We start from the raw sequence: 8,407 nt of genomic DNA, 5'->3' as shown, positions 1-8,407 counted from the left end.
CAGTTCATTTCTTGTTATATATCTAATTATCTTTATAAATAAATATATTAAATTATCAGCAGTTTGGTTTTATCTCTCTAGAGAACCCTGTCTAACACACCCGTCTGTCTCCTATGGAGGTGCTGATGAGCTGAAGCTGCTGATCGTATAGTGAGCAGCCATGTGTCTAACCACTCTGCCACCAGGGTTCACGGGTAAATGTTAGGTATGTTTTTTCACGGGTGAAATGAGCAGTGTCAGGATGTTTTTTGGCCAGCAATATTCCACAATATTTTACCTCTACCCTTGTGTGACCAAGATAAAAGAATCTAATGAGTCCAGCAACAATGTGCTTATTCTTCACAGTTACTTTGTGGGCGTGTTGTCATGTTCTTTCCATTTAGTGGAGGACTATGTCACCTGACTGTGATAGGTAAGATGAATATCACTGCTAGAATATTATCTGGCTTACCTAAAGTAAACTTTCCAGGCAAGGCGCTTGGCAGAATGCCTGAAAGAACCAAGAGCTAGAACTTCATCGCGCTTACAAGCTGTATGACTTGTTTTGCCTGCCTGTTAATAAATATTTGAACATGTGGCAGATTTCAGTCTGAGACTTGCTTTCACTGTAACACACCACTTGGTAGTAACATTTAGGGAAGGAAATATGGCTTCTCTCTCACTATTAGAGGCTGCTGACAACGGCCCATTCCTCTCAGTCATTAATAAGTACGCCTTTGCTAACATGATCTAGTGAATCCAAGAAGATTTCGGCTTGGGTCATTTTGCAACAGAAGATGATTTGCCTAAGGTCACACAAACTAATTCTCTCCACCATTAAATGCCAAACCAAAAAAATTTGGAGCCATGCTGCAAAGAGAAGTCATCTAACGATGAGGCTTTACTCAAGGCGAACAAGGTAATATTTTAGAAGTTGATCTATTGCAGCCTAGAGAAAAGGCTGGTGAGAAAATGCTGGAGACAAGAACACCATAAAGATTGTTGCTATAGCCCAAATGAGGCCAGAAGTAGAGGTACAACATGATGTAATGGAACCAGCCCCGAGCTGGTCTCAGAAAAATCCTGGTTCAAGCCGAGGCTCTCGGCTACTTATCAACCATGTAACAGTGGGAAGTCTTTTCTCAGATTAATTTTTCTCCAAATGAATATGAAATGTAATTATATATATTAACTCCCTAACTCAGTGATTGACAAACAATAGACACTCAATAATTACCCATTCCTTTTCCCAGAACATAGAACAGAGGTAGAAAGACTAGTTAATCTAGGGCCTAATACCAAAATCCTCACAGTTGAACCAATTGGTAACATCATGGTATGTGAGAAAAAGATTGAAGTTATCAAGGATTTTGTCTTGCTTGGATCCACAATCGATACTTCTGGAAGCAACAATCAAGAGATCAAAAGACAGAGTGGAATCATAGAGCTAATAACCGATGCAAGGGTTTGTAGGGGATGTAAGGGTGGAGAGATGGGGAGGATGAGGGGATTTAGAGGAGGAAAAAATGAAGGCTGGAGGGGGAGGGAGCACTAGAACTGAATGTGATTACACAACTTGATTTAATCATGGGGAAAGGAAAAAAAAGAAAGATAAGGTTCTAAAATTGATTGTGGTAATGATTGTATAATCATTCTTGATATGATTGAATTGTATGATCTGTGAATTATGTGCCAATAAAAATGTCAAAAAGAGAGATGAAAAGATGTATTGCATTGGTTAAATCTGCCTCACAAGACCTCATTAGAGTATTGAAAAGCAAGGATGTTGCTTTGAGCACGCAGGTGTATCTGGCCCAAGCCCTGGTCTTTCCCACTGCCTCGTATGCCTGGGAAAATTGGACACTGAATGAGGAAGACTAAAGAAGAATTGGTGCATTTGAATGGTGGTGCCGGTGAAGAATATTGAAAGTACCATGGACTGCCAAAGGACAAACAGACCTGTCTCGGGAGAAGTACGGCCAGAGCGCTACTTAGAGGCAAGGATGGCGAGAGTTCACGTCGCATACTTTGGACATGTTGTCAGGAGAGATCAATCCCTGGAGAAGGACACCAGGTTTGGTGACGTGGAGGGGCAGCAGAAAAGAGGAAGAACCTCAAACGGATGGATTGGCATAGCGGCTGCCACCATGGGCTCAGCATGGCAGGAGGATGGCACAGGACCGCACCGTGCTTGGTTCTGTTGTGCTGAGTTGCTGTGCATTGGAACTCCCTCGATGACACTTACCAAGAACAACAACAGCAATAACCTTTAGCTTGTCATCCAACAATAGAAGCAACATTTGGGCTATAATTTGCTAAAATCCCCTTGTTCTTCTTCCTTGACAACACGATTTCAATTCAAAAACTTCTAAGATGAGCTATATAGAACTAACTATATATAGAACTAATAGTTCTATACAAAGTACAGGAGTGATAGAGAGGTAAAGGAGATTTTGTTTTGTTATCGTTGGCTTTTTTGTTTCTTTTCTTTTTCTTTTTTTTGTTTGATTTTGTCTGTTTTCCGGTATATAAAATCCAGGACCAGCGAATCTGGAGACAGACACTGGATTGATGTTTTTCTGGAGGTATGTCAGGGGAAAATGGGGAGCTAATAACAAGGAGTACAAGAAAGGAGAACATTTCTAAAATTGTGATAATGATTGTACAACTCTTCAGGATATGATTGAACTATTGTGGATTATGTCCAAATAATTTTTTAAAAGATGTTTGCTTTCGAGGAGTTACCAATCTTATATTCTGTCTGTATTACTGTTTCGTTCTCCTGCTGAGAGCTACCAGTAGCTTTCCAAACACAGTGGATGCAACTAGTATTTTTGAGAAGCCACTGATGGCAGGCACTAGAGTCGGTCCTTTTATAGTTGTTATTAAATCCACACAGCAAACCTACAAGCTATCCCACTCCGCTGCCCTCAAGTTCAATTTAACTCACCTATGGGGTCACCTGGAGCCTGAATTGACTCAATGGCAGAGGATTTTATAGGACCACTAAGCCAGGACACTCCCAGTACTACTCAGAAAATCACCAAGTGAAAGACCTGGCACAGCAGTGCTGTATTTTCCTGTCTCTCAGAAGCAAGTGAGACTGGTAGGTTATGACCATGAATCAAGGCCTAGATAGTTACCACAGCCCCTCCGACATTTCTTTGAAGATCTGTGTTTCTGTATTGAGAGAGAAGGATGAACAAATGTAAATACATTTCTAGATGTTCCTTGATTTGGAAATCCATCTTGCTTGTTTTTAGCTTATCCTCTATGAAAATTCTGTTTAATTGGATTTTTGACCCATGTACATTTAATGTGATCAATCTGATAGGATTTATCTAGCTTCTAGGTACTTTCTCATCTATACCTTTTTCCCTGCGTTGTTTTGGGTGAATGGAATATTGCATTAAGACAAACAACCACCGCAGCAACCTTCACTTTCAGTTATGACTTATAATCTGCATTTTAAACATATGACAGCCTCATAAAATGACATTGTATTATTAAGAACATTTTAGGTAATCTTAAAAGTTGGAGTAGATTCCAACTCATGGTGACCCATATGTATCAGAGTAGAACTATGCGCTATAGGGTTGTTCAAAGGCTGATTTTTGAAAGTATGGTTTTAATGCATATTTTTTCTGCTTAGGCTATGCTAATCTTCTTGGATCTGTTCGTTGCTACCTTACATCTGTTTAGAAAAAATCTCAGCCATTGTCTCTTCAAACATGTCTCTCCTCTCTTTGGGAATCTAGTTATACATATATGTTAGAACATTCAGTGTTGCCTCAGTTCTTAGACATGCTGTCACATTTATTTCACTCTTTTTTTTCCTCTTTGTATCTCAGTTTATCTCGATCTGTTTTCCAGTACATTGATCTTTTACTGTATTCAATTCGCTATTGATCTGATTGAAAACATTCTTTATTTCTAGCTTTTTTTTATTTCCAGCATTTCCATTTCATTCTATTCCATAATTCTTTCTTTCTGCTAAAATTTACCATCTGTTCATGCATTTTGTCCACCTTTTCCACAAGCACCTTTACATATTTATTATAGTTATTTTTAAGTCCTCTGACAAGGCCATCTGACATCGGAGTTATTGTTTCATCTATTTCTAGTGCTGTTTCCTCTCTTCACCATGGGTCACATTTGAGGTGGGGGAGTCATTGTCTATCTCATAACTTTTAGAATTAAAAGAACGAAAGTAAAGAGAAACGTGCAAATCCTTTTTTGTCAGATTTTTAGGGTGCGGAAATGACTTGGTCTAATGTGTAAAGGATCCCTGGTGGTGTAGTGGGTAACCCATTGGGCCTATACTCAAAGTTAGTTGTTTGAAACCACCAACCACTCTCAGGGAGAAAGATGAGACTTTGCACTCGTGTAAAGATTTATAGTCTTGGCATGTCGGGGAGCAGTTCTACTCTGTCTCATCGGGTTGCTGTGAGTTGGCATCGACTCCACGGCACAGTTTTTACATTTTGGAGCCTTGTAGCTTCAGTTAGATTTGGCTTCATCGGTTTTGAAGGTAGATCAGGACTTTCCCTTAAGCAGGCCTTGGCTACTGAGCACCAGGAATATTCTAGTAAATTCTTCATGCTTTAAGCTGGGCTGCCAGCTTTCTAAACCGTGGGAGATCTCTCTTTACAGCTCAGCTTCTATATTTGGGAATTTCTGTAGGTTTAGTTGCATCATTAGAATTCTGTCCCTATGAGTCAGAATGAACTCCATGGCAGTGGGTTTTTGTTTGTTTGCGTTTTGGATCTCTTGCCTTGAAGATCTCTTTTCACCTTGTTGATCTGCCTCAAACAATGGCAAGGCTGCACCATTCTTGGTTAAGGACTTGGCTAAATTACTTTAAACAAATAGATGCATTCATAAATAGAAAGAATAGACTTTTTCCTTTTATCCCAAATAATAAAAAATAAAATTATAATTGAACTTCACTATGGGCCCACAGAAGGAACCCTTGTGGCATAGTGACTATGCGTTGGGCTACTAACCACAAGACCAACAGTTTGAAACTACCAGCTGCTCCATAGGAGAAAGACAAGTTTTTTTGCTCCCATAAAGAGGTACAGTCTTGGAAATGCACAGTGGCAGTTCTACCCTATTCTATCAAGTCACGATGAGTCAAAATTGACTCAATGGCAGTGAATTTGAGTTGTTGTTTTTGTTGTTGTTTATTGGCTTTTGGTGTATGTACCCACAATCTCTGCCCCTGGGAAAATAATAAAAATTACCAGAAAGACACTTCCCTCTTCTTGGAACTACCACCAGACCAGTTTCATAAATACTCAGAGATTCTGCTATAAACGCGCACACATCTACTGTCCATGGCTAGGTTGGCATTACTGACCTCACTTGCAGAGGTTGCAGTGCCACTGCTGGTGTGTTAGGCCGAGATGTCTAGAGAAACAGTTCCAGTCATTTTTTGCCACACGACCCCAGCTAAGCTCACATACTGAAGGCTCCAAACCAAACCAAACTCATTGCTATCGAGTCGACGCCAACTCATAGCCACCCTCTAGGACATGGTAGAACTGCCCCTATGACCTTCTGGGACTGTAACTGTTAAGAGTAGTAGAAAGCCCCATCTTTCTACGGGGTGGGGTGGGGTGGGGCGGAAGTTTCAAACTACTGATCTTGCAGATTGCAGCCCAATTCATAACCACTATGCTATGAGGACTCCTATTGGAGGCCCCAGGAGCCCAAAAGTAAAGATCTAGAGGGGAAAATGGGTGGAAGATAGGAGGATTGGTGGAAAGTCTCTGTAAGAATCGGTTAACTTTCAAGTACTTTCTACGTCTTGCACATGTATACATGTCAGATGATAACTCTTCCCCAGGAGAAGTATGAAAAGGCGTAAGTCTGTGGAGCAATTGAAATAGAGAGATGCTGACAGGAATAAGGCAGAGTCCTTGTGAGTCTGCACATTGAAGGATGAGAACAGACGCTCCTCTCTCCGTCTGCTCTCATCTCGGCCCCCACAGGCTGCTGTGGCTGATGGCTAGTCCCTTCTGAAGCGTGAAAATAGAGCATTCTTGGCAGAAACTGAACAGGCCTAGGCAAATAACCTAAGCCTAGAGCATCTATTTTGAAAAAACTGCCAACCGACAAATTCCACCCATAAATGAAGAATTCAAATCTGACTCTTAGATGTGAATGAACAACGAGAAAACCATCATCATTTGAGGAAAGCCTCCAAAATAAGCAGAGATGGAAATAAATAAAAGGACAAGGGACTTTAAAGCGAACAAACAAGAACCTTCCCTCCTTTGGTTCTGGAGTTTCACGTACTCTTCTTTTTCTCCTTCGACATTCTTCTGATTTGCTTTTTTTTTTTCCACATGCATGCTTGGTGTTTTACTTTTTTGAAGAGTGGTTCTAAAACATCATGCTAAGTCTGGGTAAATGGTAAAGTTCAAGATAGACTGTTTTATTAGGATAAGTTATAACATATGTAATGACTGTTCACTCTACAAAATCTTGATCTTACGGCGTAAGATACACACACCCAGTTAGTTGGCAGCAGCACCCACGCTTTCCAAATTAGACAGTCTTTTCCTTGTCTGCATAGACGTCTTCTCATTCGGTGCCTTCTGCTTTTGTTGCATAATCTCAGAATCCCTCTGGTTTCTCGGAGAAGGAATTAAGTTTTCCTCTTTTCTATTCCTTTGCTCATCTCCTGGGTTTCGCCATGTGTTTCTGGTCGGCAAGTTCTTGTTGATTTCCACAGGCCATGCCGACCACAGGGTCAGAGCCTGGGAGAGAGCCACTCAGAGAAGCAACTGTTCCCGCACACATGGTCGCCGTCACCACCTAAGCTACTCTTTCTCTTTCTCTTTTGCTGGATTTTCCTACTTTCTTTGGTCTTTCAAATGTTTTGCTGCCCAGGACTTAGTCACATGATCTCTTCTCTCATGGTTTAAAATATGATCCACATGCTATTGGGTGTTGTACAGCGCCCTGGTGGCTTCAAGGTGAAGCATGCGAGGGCTCACCAAAAAGCGAGCAGTCTAAACCGGTATAAATCTGTATAAATTTATAAATAAAGTTTAATTCTGTATGTTGAGGAAATAATAGAGAAACTGGCTTACATGAAAAAGGATGTGCTATCAGGCTTGGAGGAAGACTTATTAACAACCTGCAATGTGTAGATGACACAACCTGGCTTCCTGAAAGTGATAAGGATGTGAAGCACTTGTTGATGGAGATCAAAATTTGTAGCCTTCAGTCTGGATTACGACTCAGGGACCACTGGAACAAGCCAACTCCCTTACCGTCGATTGACTGGAGCGTCATCTTGTAGGGATGCCTCAGATTTATTCGAGGGAGGGCCAAGGGAGAATCACTGGTTGAGGGCTGCTGAACAAAACAAAACAAAACAAAACAACAAAAAGTTGACTGGGACTCATGTCTTGAAATTGTATTGACTTACTCTACTTAGGGATATTTTGTAACTACATCTATTATTTCTCTTTTCTGTTTTGAGATTGTTGTTTATACTTAATTCCTCTGGTTTCTGCAGTCATTTTTTTCTTTAGCTTTATTATGTTTTTTGTAAGTCTTTATTTAAATTAGCTTCTGGGTGATATTGTTCCTTGTCTTTGTCATAGGTTGTTGTCTTATGTCATTGGTTCTCTAGCCAAAAGATTCTCTTTAATATTTCTTGTAACACTGGTCTGATTTTGACAAATTTTCTTAGTTTCTGCTTATCTGCTTATATTCGTTTCACCATCCTTTCTGAAACTAAGTTTTGCTGTATATATGAGTCTTGGTTGGCATATTAAACTCATTTCTAACTTTTTTCTTTTGCAGCAATCCTTCAGTGAACAAACATTCTTGTATATGGTGTGGAAAAAAATCAAGTTTCTTTCTAATAAAGCCCAGTTTAAAGGTTCGAAAGAAGGCACAATTCAAATTTTGATAGACACTGACAAAAAGGTCCCAATTTACAATCTCAACTCTACTTTTGGAAATTGTTTATTTTTTTACCTTTGCCATGGTATATTATCAATATTTTAATATTGTAATTTAAAAAAATATTTTAAAACTGTGGATAGAAATGCAAATTTAACTTGCATTTCCACATTGCTAATAATTGTACACATTTTCATGTGCTTGTTAGTATTTTTATTTCTTCTGTGAATTGCCTACATTTTCACTGTATTTTTATTTAATCTCTTCTTTATGGATATGTAGGAGCTCTTTATTGTTAATTTTAAGGTAGTTTTTGCCATATAGAAAGTTCAATTTTTTAGCAACTGGACTAATAGGTAATGTCATGATCGATGGAGAAAAGATTGAAGTTGTCAAGGATGTTGAGATAGCTTATTGTGCCAGCCTGGCTGATAAACACAAGTGGGATTAACTGAAGGGCAGAGAGATAAATGGCTTGGTGAGCCTTGCCTTTCTTGTCTCT

The 8,407-nt window shown here is 39.6% G+C and overlaps 1 pseudogene; it reads right to left on the bottom strand.

Moving 5' to 3' along the window:
• Nucleotides 1-6,503: 6,503 nt before the first annotated feature.
• On the bottom strand, nt 6,504-6,726 carry LOC101658795 (annotated as a pseudogene).
• Nucleotides 6,727-8,407: the final 1,681 nt, after the last annotated feature.

This window comes from Echinops telfairi, unplaced genomic scaffold, assembly GCF_000313985.2.
Source record: "Echinops telfairi isolate 266 unplaced genomic scaffold, ASM31398v2 ScPeMD7_7457;HRSCAF=8495, whole genome shotgun sequence".
In the NCBI taxonomy this organism is placed as follows: Eukaryota; Metazoa; Chordata; class Mammalia; order Afrosoricida; family Tenrecidae; genus Echinops; species Echinops telfairi.
This window is presented reverse-complemented; position numbering and strand designations above follow the sequence as displayed.